Consider the following 17,237-nt stretch of genomic DNA (forward strand, 5'->3'; position numbering starts at 1 on the left):
TAGTTTCACTATCAACGGGTACCTCTGAAACGTCGGTAAACTTCTGATCAACATCCCGGAGTACAGCTCCTCAAAGCTCGCCCGGTTGTTTAAAGCAGTGGTATTCAACCTTTTTTGTTCGCGTACCCCCAGATATAATTTCTCTTCAACTTTGTACCCCTAAAGTTGTTGGTGTATAATTCAAGTTATACACAGTATATAATCTACATCTAAAATAAATTACATCACTGATTATTCAGTGTTTATCATAAAATAATATATTTTTTTAAATTTCACGTACCCCCTAAGATGTCTTCGCGTATCCCCGGGGGTACGCGTACCCCAGGTTAAATACCACTGGTTTAAAGAACCATAATTTTGCACTGCAATGACCAAGAATACTCATGCAAACCCAAACAGCTATCTGAAACCTAAAAATAGATTACTGAAATATGGATCAAGCGAGTGACCCCCCCCCCCCCCCCCCCGCCATTTGATTCCAATGTCGATGGCGCATTCCCGCAATCCTTACTGCTCCAGACAAAGTCGTCTGTACGTACGCAAAGATGGCGTCCCAATTACTACTAGGTACGAATCCGTCTTTCGCCTAGCTGAAGTGTTCGCTCTCATTATTTCCCAGAAATACAGCGAGGCTCAGGGACATGCAGCTTCCATTACCAGGCATCTTTTTCACTCAAAAGTTTCCATTTCCTGACACAAAGCAAGAACGTTAACAAAACTTCGCGGATTTACAAACTCGAAACCTGTATGGATTCAATAGAGTTTAATTACAAGTTAAGCTTTAAACGCCTATGCAAAGGAACACAGAAATGAGACCAAAATACATTAAACAGGGTTCGTTATTTAAATATCGCGACGCATAAATAATTGTTAAATGTAACCAGAAAGGCGGCTTCAGAAACAGAATGGAACAAACTGGAATGAGATCAATAGGGCATGAACCAATGGCGAGCCCCGGTGAAGACGATAATGGAACCCTAAGTTTCTTTCAATATATGACTGAAAATTTCTTGACTAGCTGAGAGACTGTCAGTTTCTCTCGGACTATTCTCTATAAAGTTTCTAAGAACTTCACGTCTATCAGAACTAATTTCTACGCAGAACCAACATCTAAATCATTTGAACTGCTACAGAAATATATGAATAAATAATATGTAATTGTCCTACTAGAAGACTTTCATCGGCGGTAAATTAACATCAAAGTCCATCGAGAGACTTAAAACCGCGAAGAACGGTTTTGGAAACTATTAACGCAACTTTCCACACTTGGTGGCGTTCAGTACTTAAAAGAGGCATCAGGCCACTGTATTATACCGCATGATTCACAAATGCCAAAACATGTTGCACTCATGCGCATTTGAGGGATGTCCGGTATCGACAGAAGCTCGTGCTGCATCCACCCACTCATTCTTGGGCACGTGGGTGCCCTGACGACAGGGAGAAGTTGCTGCCAACAAAAGCCACGGTCTACCGACCGCCCGAACCAGTACACAGCAAAACCTGTCCAAAGCGGAACATTAATTAAACGGAAACGTGACTTATCGGAAAAGTACTCAAGAAAAAGGGCAAAACACAATGCAAAAACAAGCTCGGAGAGTGCATTTCGTACCAGAACGCACATAATACTCTCTAGAGTTCTTTGCAACGTCCATTTAGAGATATTAATTAAATCAGCCTTCTCCGACAGTTCTCACCAGATCGCAGCACTTTAATGTTTCACCTTTCCGTCATTTTGTTATCACTGCTGGTAGGATTTTCAAAAGTACGATTTTGAGGTCGCGCAGAATAGCACAGCCTCCACACCAAATTTCATCCGAATCCGCCCAGTGGTTCTCGAGTTAAAATATACTAGACGGACGGACAAACACGACCAGCCCATAACGCGTCCTCGCTAAGCATTTCGTGCAAAGAGCACATGAAAACGGGAGTGGAGGGGGTTTCAAGAATTTAACAACACAAATAAGCTTGATTTCTTTCTCTCCTGACATTTTGTACAGTCGTGGAATTTTCGTAAGATGAAACATTCTTCTCGGAAAAGCGGAAAGAATGAGGCACACAGTCGACAGAACAGTTATGCGCAAAGTAATTTAATGGTCGATGGAAAAGAAATGGAGAAAGGCAACACGGATAAAAATAAAGAGAAACTGAAATGAGATAAAACAAAACTTAGAATGTGTACTGCTCCGACTTCTGACTTGGGTCGTAAGAACGCGGACACACGAGACTGCATTGCGTATTGCGTGCATCTACACGTCAAACCAAAACTTTCAGATCTTTTGCGAACCTTTTCCAGCGTTCGCCAATATTTCACACCTGACACGAACTTCAAGTTTTACCTCTACATCATCGTTTCCTGAAGCTGCGAGTGTAATTAAAATAAAGTCCGGGCATGCGCCCTATGATCGCAGCGTGGCCCTGTATTTTTTTTACAAAAAAAATTGAGCATTTTAAAGCCTTGATAGAAGGCGGTGTATTTATTAATCTTTTTAAAACAAACTCCTCGCAATTAACTCGTTGGTGCAGAATCCTTATTTACGAACAGCTTCCTTGCCTTTTATGGAACCAGACCTTTCAGCCCATAATCTCACACTCTTTTGCTTATTTCAGGTCAACGTAAACTGAAATTATCGTACCACCCACCGTCTACGTTCCTCAAATAGTCTCTACCATCTTTTCCGACGAAACAATTTTACACATTTCTCATGTATCCACTACACGAGCAAACTAAATATAATTCGATATGTCTCAAACTCATTAACACGACGAAGTTAAAAAATAATCTGATAATGTTCCAAAAACCAACCCCGGTAGGCAATAATTCTGAAACTTGTAAATAAAACAACATAAAAACATGAAGATGTTGCGCCTTGTAGCCTGCAAGAAGTTGGCCGACGTTTCAGAGAAGCTTACTGTCTCCACTGTCAGGGCGATAACTACCAGACTACAAGGGACATCTCAGACGACAGTCACCTTCGTATTCGTCGCCATGAGGACCTAAAATAAACAGGGGAACAAGGCCTAAACTTCAAAGTCTTCGCATCTTTGCTCTAGACAAACACGTCGGAATTTATAATCCTACACTAAAAAACAATATTTGTAAAATCTAATACCTGGGGCTAACATTTACACGGTACTACAAGCCATGAATTGGGCTCAAGTTCCTCTAAGCGTACGTGGGGGGGCAAGGGGGTGCAGACATGTTTCAGTTCTGTTAGCACTGATTCAATATTAATGCACCTAAATTAAATGTCCACAGACTTCAGTCTGTGAGATTTCGTACTAGAATTGCATCCTAATGCACACACATAGCAATGCCAACCTTTTCAATTACACATCTTACAAGCAAAACCCTGAACCAACTTCAATTAGTTTCAATTTACTGGATATGATATGTCCTGGTATTCCTTGGAACTCGACGATTCAGACATTGGTCCTGATTTCGTGCCCATGCATTGGTGGACTGGGCCACTGGGTCCAATCCTGACACACGTGAAACTAGTCTACATACTCACATTGTCTTTAAGGTCCATTTAATTATTATCCTCCCATCTACGCCTAGATCTCCCAAGTGCCTTTTCCAATCTCCCCTGTGCGAGCTTATACATAAATTAGTAAACAACTATTTTCTTTTGTCCTTATGTAAAATGTGCCGAGTAAAGAGTGTTGCTCAGATAGTTCAAATGTCTGAACAGGTATTTGGAATAATTACGACAAGAGTTCAAACACGGTAATACTTCCAGACGGACATAACTCCTCCACAACTTCATTTCTGAATGATACAAAAACAACAACAAAAACGTTCACCCACACAAAATCATGTTAAGCACGACGTACATACAGAACAACTTCGAATACGATATTAAAAAATACAATAAAATCTGGAAGAAAACATCATTTGAAATCTGAAATCTGATAAACATCTGACTAAAAAGTTGCATTTAAGAAATTATATTTAAGTTTATATAATTTTATACACCTGAAGATGGTTCTTTTAGAACTGAAACATGTCGTGTAAAAAGTGATGATCTAATGTAAATCGAACATTTCGATAGAGAATATCATTTAATATATTTTAAATATTTAAATGTTAATTATGGTAATATTTTAATATTTAATAGGAATTTTATTGTGATTCGACTGACAAGATTTAAACAAATTACGACAAGTAAATTACGCCATTTACACGAGACAGATTCGTGTGTATTTAATAACAAAACTCGCATGCAACAGAAATTCTGACGTGTTCTACGCCTGCCAAACAGCGCGTGTCTATAAATGAATATATCACAATTAATTCCCAAGCATATCCACAGATGAATGAACAATGACAACATAACGGACAGAATTCTCACAGAAACACATTCGTCCTCAAAAGATGTTTAACTGCGTGGAACAGCGACTATGAACGGCATCGAAAATGGATAATACTATGTATTTCATTCCTCACTTATGAACCCTCTGAGGCCGAAGCTCCTCTGAATAATATTTACAAACTCCGTCCGTACCGCAAAGAAAACACATTTAACCACTACTAAAATAAATAATTTTTGAAGCTCTCACTTATTACGGGGCGATAACGCACATCTTCCAGTCAATATCGATCCCATATCGCAATGATTCACTATCGATTAGCTCGAAATCAGAAATCACACAACACGAACAGATCGCTTATATGCACAAACGTGCCAGCGAGGCTTTCAATAACATCTTTGCGGAATATCATGGCACGAAATTACAGCAGTCTCCCTCAAACATCAATACGTCAACATTATAGGACGTTACAGAGCTTACATATTAGACTTTACATTGAGTCAAATTCACAATACTCATGAGTATCCATATTATAACACTTCCTGAAAAACAGTTACGACTACTCTCATGACGTCACAAATGTACCGTCATCCTTCAACATTTGATGGATGCCTTCAATCGCTTACGAATCTTTTACTTTCAGTTCATGTCTTCCATTTTGAAACGCGTAGGAGCCGATTTCTGTGCATGTTTTTTTTGTTTATAAACGCCGTTACTATGACTACCACGGGCGCGTAACAAAGGCACTCGACTGCCCCGGCCTTCTTCAGCTGTCGAGGCCTTGGACTAAATCAGCTAAGAATTATTCCCCGGTGGTTTGCTCCAAAGCTTTTAAGTAAAAAAAATTCTTCCAGAATATTAAGCAGTTGTCCAAGGACATCTGAAAATTTGCAAACAATAGAAGCAGTAGTCTGTAAAAGAACTGCGTATGGTTATTAATGGGAAAGGGGGGGGGGGGAGTCCACTCTGCCCTCGGCTTCACCAAGTCTTTTACGTATCGAGATTGCTGAGTTGAGTTACGAAAGTAACATTCAGGAAGAGAATACTTCCACAAAATTCATGATCGTGAAAAAACTTGATTCCGGCAATAAAAAATTATCTTAACACATCGTTTTCAGATTAAATGTTTGTCGTATGTACAAAGTACTTTCTTGAACACTAAAAGAACAAATGGAATATGTCGATAAATTTTAGTGAAAATCCCCAATATCGAATTTAATGAAAATACGTTCGGCCGTTCTCGAGTCACATGCGTCGAGACGGACGGACAGAAATCAGAGCTAAGTTAAACGGTCACATTCGTAACTTTTAGCTGTAAACGCGCCTAAAACGTTTACAGCCATCATTCTCCCAAGGAACCGTCTTCAAATCCTCATAAAACCGCTCTTATAATCCGCAGAACCAAATTTGTTTTGCTAACAGCTGATGCATTTCTTGGTGGAAAGTCCGATTTGGCAAACACTCCTCACTCATAACGAAGTCTAATAAGCGTCTTAAAATGAACACATGTGATCCAACTGCATACACGAACATAAAGATCTGCTATAAGCTCTTGCAGTTGGAGTGGTCATTTTTTTATTTGCAAATTGTTTCAATTTGTCCATAATTTATCCCCCCCTGAAATAAATGCTACGAGTAAGTTTATTTTAAGACAAACGAGACAGGAAATTCTGTAAAGGAAACGATCAAGCAGGACCCAGTGCCAGAATTTTATATTCACCAAAACGCAACAAACCAACATACAAAATTATTCAAGCAAAATGTTTACATAGCCTCATTAACGCGAATAAGACTGCTAACAAAGCAACAGTTCGAAGTCATGATGTAATTTTACAATTCTAAGAAAGTCTTTATCACCAAACAAAACTTCAACTGCCTATAATGAATGGCTCTTTTATTGTTTCCATCTTTATAGTGTGTACGTCCGACAGGAACACGAAAATTGAGTGAAAGGTTTATCAGTGCCATAATGTTTCAACTGACTTAAAAAACCAATAAAACGGGGCGTAAAGTATTTATGTAACTCACAAATGTGTACTCCGATGGGATCTACATTGGTTTAAGAATGGGTTCTTTGCTATTCTGCAAACATTATTGAACCTGGTGTTTATTTACTGCAGATAAAAATGTACTGTCACAAAGTTAAGAGCACCACGGATATTTCGTTAAAATCGAAACTTTTTTATGAATTTCGTCAAGTTAATTACCACATCGAAAAATATTTCAAATAAAACATGTAGATTTTAACTATTTTAACTTCGTGACCTATGTAAAAATAAATAAACACCATCCAGCTATCTGCACTTGTGCGCAGGATGATACACTTTGGTGCAAATCCTCTCAACCATCGCTCTACACGAATCTTGAATGCGCCCAAATCAATCACATCGCATGGTCGGTTTCTTAGCAACGAAACATCTCCAGGAATTGTAAACACATAAACTACCATGACCATAAAACACCGTTTCCACTGTGCTGTGACGACGATACATAACTACGCCAGCGCCAAAAGACGAGGCGGTTCACTGCCTCGAAAAACTGTCCGTTTCTCTATAAATAAAATCGATCCCAGATCCGCCCAGCAGCAGAGAGCTTCTCTACACAGATAAAAACATCGTGAACATCAGCATCAGCAGGTAAAGCGTCGTTACAATACCACCACTTACATCTCGTCCTCCTGCCGAGGGCAGGGTCACTGGGACCGAATGTTAAAAGGTCCACGCCGAGCTTCGTCACTTAAGTCCTTTCATACATATCAACCTCCCGCCCTTAACTACATTCCAGGTCCCCGTTCTTACCGACGGACCTACATGCAGACGTGAGTAATTCAAAATGCAAGCACATTCAATTTATGTTAATCGTAGATCTGTAAAGATTTTCCTTGAACAGTCTCAGTGTCGGGTAGGGACTGTGCCTACAATGTTTCGGTAGCCTTGGCTGTATCCATCGTCAGGTAAACAACAAAGCTATTGTTATTGAAAATAATACTGGCTTCGCTTAGTAGAGACTCCTTCTTCCCCGTTACTTAAAGGCGATGACAGCCTACATTTCCTAGTAACTTGAGAAGAAAAAACAGTTTCTTGCACACAGATCATGTGGTCAGTCAAAGTAACACTTTTTTTATTTAACTAATATACTGTAAGGATCTAAGGGGAAAGAGAAACTATGATACACAACCTAAATGTTCTACTTACCACAGTTCACGACTTCAGTCGCTGTTCTCAACGGGTACCACGATACCTTCTGGTGATGGCAACTGGGTGATGTTCGTTCTGTGAAAAAAATAACAAAATTTTCACTAATGACAATTCCAAGTAGCTTACACTTGCACAACTCAATTATATTTTATATCTTTCTCAAAGCGTATTTCACCACCTTATTCCAATTTAAACAATCTATTAATTGTACGAGTAAATTACTCTTTCATTAAACAGTTTGTTTTTGTTCACAGAAGCTATTTGAATATGAAAATATATTTAAATCAACTGGTGTTATTCAGTGCGCAGTGCGATTTAACTGTTACGACTGGACTAACACTTCCGGGTTTAATTAAAAAAAAACCCGATACATTCAAATCCAACACGCCTACGTACATCCAGCAATAGCCCACTGGCATACGCACATTCAGTGTATTTCAATATAGGCGCACAAATAACAGGCCTTACCCTACAGCTAGGTTAATCTCTGCAAAGGCACCATCCTTCAAATTAAACAGAATTTTAAGTTGCAGCAAAATACCTCATCAAGGACTGGAAGAATTTAATCATATTTGGTAATTATGAAAAAGTTTGGCTTTAATGAATATCAAAGGATACCTTTAGTCATCAGTGGAAATATATTGATATTAATTTCTTACGTCACTCTTCATAATATTTTATTTTGGTATTTTATTTTATTTATTTAGCGTTCTGTCTGACGACAGGTCCATATGAACAGGATCCTTCCATCCTTTTCTCGGACTGGGACCTGTTCATATACGTTCTTGGCAGATGATCCAGAAGTGGTTTGCCATTGCCTTCTTCTGTGTGTGAATGGAGTAATTGTTGGGATGCCACGGAGAAACCGGGGAAGCCCCCGGAGGAAAACTCCGTGTTGCCTAGACCACGGCCTTGCCCAACACAAGTTATAAATTCGGGCACCGTCGGGAATTGAACCCGAGACCCCAGGATTACAAGGCCAGCGTTCTAACCGCTAGACCACCGTGGCTTTATTTTGGTATAGATGGTTAATAATGAAACGCCCTCCTAATATGAATTAGGCTGTTTGCTATTTCTTCCTACGAAAACGTCTTTCTTCTGAAACCTACGCGTTTCTAAATATGCCTATTTCATAGTAATTCATACAACAGAGTTCTAGTAAGATAAAAGTAGAAATATCTTGTAGAGTCCTCTTCCGTCATCTCGAGCTGTTTCTTAAATTGTTAATGTATCTGACTTTATTGTTAACATTTCACTGTGACCTGTCACAATTTCATTCTTACAGAATATACATTTTTAATTATAATGCGACCCACAACATGAAAACCAAGCAAGCATCTTCCAAGAGGGTAGATCACCGGGAATAAACCAGAATACGGGACATCCCAAGTATGAAGTATGGGGGCGAGGGGCCACTCGACCGCGATTTTAAGGCAGAACACTTAAATAAACACGCGGGCCACATATCCCACAAACTGTCGAGGCTGTTCTATCCTCAACACATTTGCGAACACACATCTGTCAATTCATTCTAAATTTAAATCTTCCTCGCCATCTTCACGAAAACCCAGCTCAGTAAGGAAACTCTCCGAGACTACATGAAGACGTAAGAGTTAATGTGTAGGCGACGTCGGCGCCTGTAGATATGGCAACAGCGCCAGACGCTCGGAGAAGCGGGGCAGCGCGGCGCGACGCGACGGGATGGGAAGAGCAGGGCGCCGGTTGGACACCAGAACACGTAGGGGCTGCTGGAGAAGGTCGTACACTGCCAAGTTCGGGGCTTCCTACTTCCGACAGGTTTATTGACGTTTGGCTGGAACGGCAGTAGAGACTCCCCCGTCGAGAACAGAAAGCCTTCCTATTCGTAACAGTGTTTTAAAGTTGAGGAATGGGGTCCACAAAAATGAAACCTAAAATTATTCTTCTGCACATCGAAGTTGACACTAAACGACTCGTGAATTAACTAGCGTGCATCTGTTACCTGATCTAACTTCTCTTCCTTACAGTAAAATTTCCTTTTACATAATTCCTTAAAGGTACTGGTCTGGCAATAATCTTCCATGAAGTCTAAATTCGGTTTAGTTTCGTACTAAAACGGCAATGGACCAGAGTCTCACGAATTACGGCCGTTCATTACGAACTCCCAAACCCTTAAGCTGCACACCAAACACAGCGTATGCTCACTGTAAGCTTCTCTTCAGGGACATACAGAACGTCCCAAAAATATGTACACACACACACATTCGAATTACATTAAGACACATCACGAAACTAAACCATTACATAAGTCAGAACTGGCACTCGGTGAATTAGCTAATCTAATGGAGCTGCTCAAAATGGCCACAGTTAGCTTCGTGGCACAGTTGAAAGCGGTGAGCAACTGTCAAGCGGCCACCAAAGTATTATAGTGTGAATACAACTTTTTGAGACGCCTGTATTTATTTATTTTTCTTACAAATCGCCAAAAACTGTTATTGTCGCTGACATAGAACTTTTAAATCATCGAATACGGCATCCCAATCTCAAATTATCTGTACAGGGAAGGAACAGGTGAATACGTGTAAAATAAAGCAATCAATCTGCAGAAGCTCTTTTATGATTCTGTTCAATTAAGAGCCACCAACAAGAAATCACACGTGTGCTAAGATAATTCGACATTTTAGCAATCATTAACGCAAATGTCTTATTCATAATGAACTGTAAATGTCTTCGTTAACTTATCTACAGGCAATGTCCATGTCATTTTATCTCACTTAGCACTTCTGTAAAATTTAAAGTCTACTTATGCTAATTAACTGTTTTACTGACAATAGTACTGCAGCGGAACAGTAATCTTTTCCACTGACATTGTCTTTTGTCGTTCTATTTCATACTGCACACTAGCAGCAAAGATGATGCATCGCGTTCTGTCTTAATATCGACATTCCTTCCCAAGCGGCGCCTCTGAGAACTTCTTAAAAATTCCATTTCGGTAGCCTGGTCCCCAACTTTTCGCTTATGTACATACTCGTTCCTGCAAATTTGTCGATATTTCATACTTACATGCGAAGAGTGCCTGAATCTGCGATGCATCTTTAAACAAAGAAAAAATACGGGGGGGGGGGGGGGGGACTAAAACAAACAACTTTCAAGCAGGGCTCTGTGTAACTTCTTGTTCGAGCATAAATCATTGATTCGATGATTTGAAAATCCGCCACACAAGAATTCTAGACAGACAGACAGGCTGACGAAACGAAAAGTGATAATCATTCTATATTCAACTTCATAATATCCCTAATTAGGTAAAATGGTATCTAAGAACGAACTCCCTCACTCGGAAATGTCAATTTAAAATCAGTCTGGAACGAGCATATACCAATTGGATTACAAAGCCAAAACCAAACAAAAATCAGAAAAAAAATAACAGAAACAAATTTATATCTTAATTTATATCTTAACTGCGTCATGTTTGTGTTTAATCAATATAATAATTCATTCACCGTCCATACACAAACTTATTTTATTTTTATTTTATTTTATTTTTTAAAAAATGTTGTAATTTTATGTAATTTTAAGTAAATTTTAACAACATTTTAAGTTTGTGTATGGACGGTGAATGAATTATTATATTAAACAGAAACAAAATTTGAGAAATATTTTCTATCGGTTCAATTATCTGAAGATGCACGTGCGAAGAGACGCTAACTCCCTAGACCACTGCAAGATTTGTGGCAATTCATACGAAACTTAAAATAACCAACGGGGCTACCCCACCTCGCTCTAGCTTGACGTCAACAGCGCCACCGGAACAGCGTAGCACCGATAAAATATTACATACACCGTGGCTCAAAAATATTTACATACGCACTCAATGAACATTTTAATACACAAACCATTACATGTCAGCGTAGGAACTTAATAAACTAACGAATGTAGTACAGGTGTTTAAAATGACCACCGTTCACGTCTTCCGCAAACACACGGAGATCGACAACACAGTTAAAATTCCGTATTATACCGTATACGCATTTTTGGGACATCTTGTACTATAATAAGCCAATCCCGATGAAGATGGATGTCTTCTGGGTCGTAATGCAGGGCGCTGATGATGGAGGCAGCAAGGACCTCTGAAACGTTGGTAAACTTCTAGCAGAGTACACCGCGTATGATCTATACATAACAAATATCCACCTAGAATATCGAAACAGACTCGTACAAACCAGATGTACCAAGAGTCCATAAATAAGGGTACAGACCCGGACTAAACCTAGGTCAGTGGACAAGAAGAGTACGAGGATGTCGCCCTGCGGGAGTGAACAATGCGATGGAACGAGGAAGATAGTGGCGTCACGACGCGCATCAAAATAAGTACGACAGACATACTGACGTCAAAGTCGAGTAAGGAAGAACAACTACCGAGTATCCTTCGCCGATCTTGACACCTGAGAACATCTCGGCAATACAAACACAGCAAAAGTTATGAGCAAGACTGGGTTAAAGCACCTTACACCGACGTCTCTCACAGACGCACATCAACGCCACGTATTGTAAAATGTTTTACATATGTCTACAAACGCATTCTGACTCCTTTTCCTTAATTATCTGCCAACAGTTATATTCAAACAGCTCTCCGTCTTAATTTTTATTTACTAAAAAACTGTCAAAATTTAAGTAAAGTAAAGTTTGTCCAACTACACGCCATGTAGGCGCTTGGGGTGAGTGGAGGTATAGCTCCTCTCTTCCTTGACCTCGGCACTAGATGGGGGTGAGTGGTCAGCATCACGCCCCGGCCGGCTTTACCCCCGGGAAAGGACCCCGGTACCCATTGTAGAGGAGGCTGGGTGGGCCCCAGAGCCGGTCTGGACGCAGAGGCTAGAGGAAAAATCCTCAGCCCCCGTCGGGGATCGAACCCCGGTCGTCCAGCCCGTAGCTAGTCACTATACTGACTGAGCTAAATTTAAGGGAAATTCTATACTACATGAGCAACGTTCATAAAAGCTGTCTAGGTGAACGTACCTGACGTCTAGCTAGACAACTGTGATGAGAAATTAAGTCTCGGTAAGATGTTTTGCGTCTACTCTTTCAACATTTAGACAAAACAAGTTTTACATGATAACATGTCTATTTTCATCAGCTTGTTGAACTGCTAGCGGAAACGTCTCTGAATATGACGTCATAACTAAAAATATGCCGCCATTCTATTGAAGGCCCTTTGTCTCTAGGATGTAAGAGTATTTTTCTGTCTGCAGACTGCAGTTTTATGCATTTTGCTAAGTGGACTAAAATAATAGACCCAACGAAGGTTGTATCAAAACAACGGTCGACTTGTGTGCATAAGAAATGTGTATGAGGTAACATTTTAGATTTCCATGGCGGTGAGTATGAAGATTTCTGTCTTCTGGGTTATAGCATCATGCAGTCTAGAAGTTTACCAACGTTTCAGAGGTCCTTGATGCCTCCATCGTCAGGGCCCTCAGTACTCATCGCAACAAGGACCTATCCCCTAACCGCGTTTCCATGTTCTAGTCGTATGTCAATAAATCTTACGATGACTCTTACAGTGTGTGTGTGTGTGGGGGGGGGGGGCATCTTTCAGCTTTTTAAATTCTGATTCCACAAAATAACATTAATCAGTTACGAGCAGGAAATGTTAAAAACAGAACACATTCATTTTGCGTTTAGCGAGAAGGATATTACTTACATATTTCTTACTATGGAGTTGGAAACCATTTTATGACTTACGTTTATTCTAATTCGGTTATACAGTCCCCAGATTCACTGCCAGATCACGGCTGTAAAAATACACAAATGACTGTTTACAAATCCAGTAAATAAATCCAAAATACTGTAAAAATATTCACGTGGAGTAAATCTTTCTACATACAAACATTTTCCTGTAAGGTGTACAAAAACTAGTACACTACCACACCGTATCATTTATTCCAGGTAACATTGCAAATAAATCTGGCTACGAAGGATTTGTTCCAGCGATCATTACGTACAGTCTTCTAAATGTACGTTCTGTACAGTGAATTTGCATTCCACGTCCCTTTTAGTCCCAAACGAAGGAAAAGCAAATTAAGAACGAGAAACATAGGACGTTAGAGAAAGAGAGAACATACGTAGGCAAGGAGTGGTTGTTATTTCATACCACCTCCAATCCTATGTCATTCAGAAACCACCACTCAGCAAAAACTGCGTTGCTTCTGACGACATCGAATTTCAATGTTTCAGCCGATCGTGCAGTACACTGTGTTTCATTATTCTTTTCGACTTTGGTCATAGTCGAGATTTAATTAAATTACGACGTTTCGGTAGTTGGCTCTACTTACGTCATCATGTAAAAAGACGATAGAAAAACCTATCTGTTGGAGACCCTGGGTGGGCTAGTCTCAAACATGAGTCTTCTAGACATACACAAATCATTCAGATACAGTGACTCGAGTATATTCTGCCTGATCACTGTAAAAAAATTCGTCGATGAATTTCAAAAATAGAAACTGACTCACCAACATGGAATGTTAAGTCATATCATCCATCTGCCCGCTCCATTATGACTTCAGTAACAATAAAAAATTGTTGAATGCCAACATTCATTCTTCTGTCATTACTGGAACTGTGAGGACGTTCATGTACCACAAAAATATAGAGACAGAAAATTCTGGTGCAATGAAGACTAAACAATGGCCGACTTAAAAATTCCACGCACAATCAAATAGAAACATGCAGAATATTTAATTCTTTGGAATCCAAACTCAACCAAGTCCCTGCCTCAAAGAAAACACATCGCGTATCCAACACAAAAACAAATTTTGTTAAAGCCGTTAGAAAAAAGAATCTATATTGGTTCGGAATCATACGAAACCCATAAATACAAGTGCAAAGATCATGAATGTTAAAGCAGGTGGTAAATATAGTTACCACTGTTGATGTTGCAAGGAATGACGAGAGCTGAAGACTTGGTGGCGGAGACAGGAGATGAAAAGTGAGCCTGTTATAGTCTGTCCGTTAGTACCACATCACGACGCAGAACAAAGAGGGACGCTGGCACTCTCAAGGTATTGCCGCTCGCTTGCAATTCTTCACCTATTTTCAGCTCACACTTTTTCATTTATTTCTTCCACAAGAATAATTTTCATCATCTAACCTACCTCTTCTCGAAAACCTATTCACCAGCAGAAATTCTGTTACGTTCGACAATCAATAGTCTATTGCACTCCATTACGAACAGACGAAAGAAAATCAAATAAATAAAAAATAACACAAAAGAAAATTAAGTACCAGCTTTTCACTGGTGAAAAACTTTCACGGTGAGCTTGGAGACATCAAAAACTCGTCTGTCTTTCATACTTCGACCCGATAATTCTTACACTTCACGTGATAACACGAATCAAAATGCAGTCGTATTCATCCAACTTCAAGAAAATATGCAACTTTTCTCAAGGTATTATTTCGTAGAATGAAATAAGAACATGGCGACAGTGCGAAAATTTTAATTTAGTTTTCAATATTACTGCGAAAAGTAGAAAGAATACAAATATTCCTACAAGTTATGTATGAAATATTAATGACTTCGAAATAACAAAAGTTTAATATACTTAATTATAACAATAATAATGTGATACTGATAACGTATCATTTGATTTTAAAATATCTTCCGGAAGATACTACGTAATGAGAATCGGGGACATTTTTTCATCCTTGTTCCTGGGCAGGCCAATAATTTATTCCTGCATTATAAACATTCATTACCCACAGCCATGTGAAATTCAAACCCTACTTACATTGTAAGACTTGAGGTTTTCACAGCGGTGAGTATGAAGATTTCCGTCTTCTGGGTTGTTGCGCTGTGTAGTCTGGTCGATGTTAACCAACGTTTCAGAGGTCATACTGCCTCCGTCATCAGGGCGATGAATCGTTAGTTAACATCAACCAGACTACACAGCGCAACAACCCAGAAGACGGAAATCTTCCTACTTACATTACCTTTGTATGACAACGACGTAAGATTTGTAGGCTGGAATGCTATATCTCTGTGCAATTAATCGTTTCATTACGAACATTCTCCTACTGCAAAGGCGCTTTGGCCCAAAAGTGCCTTGGCCTATCTGCAAGATTTTCCAACATCTTTCGACATTCCCTAAGACGTGGACCTGTCGTCACGTGGACTTCACGAACCTCATACGCACATACGAACAGGTGTGATACATAAGCTGTGGAGGTCTGCTGTCAAAAAACTGTTAGAATCCATATTTTGCACAAGACTTGCATAGAACACACCGGTTTGCTCAAAATGGATCATCACAATGAAAAAAAAATCATGAACTATAGGCTAAAACTTTCGTTTCAAATTGGTCTAGCGGTTAGAAAGCTGGCCTTGTAATCCTGGGGTCTCGGGTTCGATTCCCGGCGGTGCTCGAATTTATAACTTGTGTTGGGCAAGGCCGTGGTCTAGGGAACACGGAGTTTTCCTCAGGGGGCTTCCCCGGTTTCTCCGTGGCATCCCAACAATTACTCCAATCACACACAGAAGAAGGCAATGGCAAACCACTTCTGGATCATCTGCCAAGAACGTATATGAACAGGTCCCAGTCCGAGAAAAGGATGGAAGGATCCTGTTCATATGGACCTGTCGTCAGACAGAACACTAAATAATAATAAGATGAGGTGGTCTAGCGGTTAGAACGCTGGCCTTGTAATCCTGGGGTCTCGGGTTCGATTCCCGGCGGTGCCCGAATTTATAACTTGTGTTGGGCAAGACCGTGGTCTAGGCAACACGGAGTTTTCCTCCGTGGCATCCCAACAATTACTCCATTCACACACAGAAGAAGGCAATGGCAAACCACTTCTGGATCATCTGCCAAGAACGTATATGAACAGGTCCCAGTCCGAGTAAAGGATGGAAGGATCCTGTTCATATGGACCTGTCGTCAGACAGAACACTTAAAAAAAAAAGTAAACACTTGACGAAATACAAGCGAAAATAAACGCCGACTGTGTAATGAGACATGTAGTACTATTATTATCGCAATACATTTAGAATCAGAAGTATGAGAAATGGTACGGGTTCGAGAAATATTCTTCATACAGAACTCACTTCTCGTCAACAGCCGGTTACGGTTCTAGTGAAGGGGGTTCATTCGAAACGTAACAACACAATGTCACGTCATATATCGCAGGCATCAGCGGAGATCAAAATGCCACCAGCAAGATTTACTAACGTGGTCTAAAAGCGATGTTCCGAGAATCGACGGACTAATTTATCTACCTGTTCCAACAACAGGATTTCAGTAACCAAATCTGTGAAAATCGAATACAAATGAGAGCGTTTGAAAAGAAAGGAGTTCACAAAAACATGCATTCCCGTGCACTGAATTATACAGAGCTGCACATTTAGCAGATTCCAGGAATTCCAGCTTCGCACTCTGTCTGGTACGTAACACCAGCACAAGTTACCAACGTCTCCCGCCGCGACCTAGCAACTCGACGGCGATGAAGTGACGAGTTTCAGTCATGGAAAAAATGTGGAAATGGCACTGAAGGACGATACGGTTGGAACACGTAGCACGCATGGATAAACAAGGAATGGACGCACATTCTTCTTGACAAACCTCGGGAAAAATAATCTGGAAGAAGCTACACAAACAGGAGAACACAAACCTTAATTATTTATGAATATCTTTACAACCACAAGAACTCCTCACCACTTATTATTAAAATCATAAACTCAAGGATACTGAGATTGTCAGA

The 17,237-nt window shown here is 40.0% G+C and overlaps 1 protein-coding gene across 8 annotated transcripts in view; it reads right to left on the reverse strand.

The window, feature by feature from the left end:
- msi (RNA-binding protein musashi) overlaps positions 1–17,237 on the reverse strand; it is a 279,108-nt gene that overhangs the window by 81,899 nt on the left and 179,972 nt on the right. For all 8 annotated transcript variants that reach the window (XM_087345550.1, XM_087345557.1, XM_087345541.1 and 5 more), the window contains one exon: positions 7,506–7,583. The gene's annotated coding sequence lies outside the window, so the exon portion shown is untranslated. The remainder of the gene's footprint in view (positions 1–7,505; positions 7,584–17,237) is intronic.

Source organism: Zootermopsis nevadensis, unplaced genomic scaffold (genome assembly GCF_977971745.1).
Source record: "Zootermopsis nevadensis isolate Lab colony 2312 unplaced genomic scaffold, Znev_1.0 Znev_ptg000001l, whole genome shotgun sequence".
Lineage (NCBI taxonomy): Eukaryota > Metazoa > Arthropoda > Insecta > Blattodea > Termopsidae > Zootermopsis > Zootermopsis nevadensis.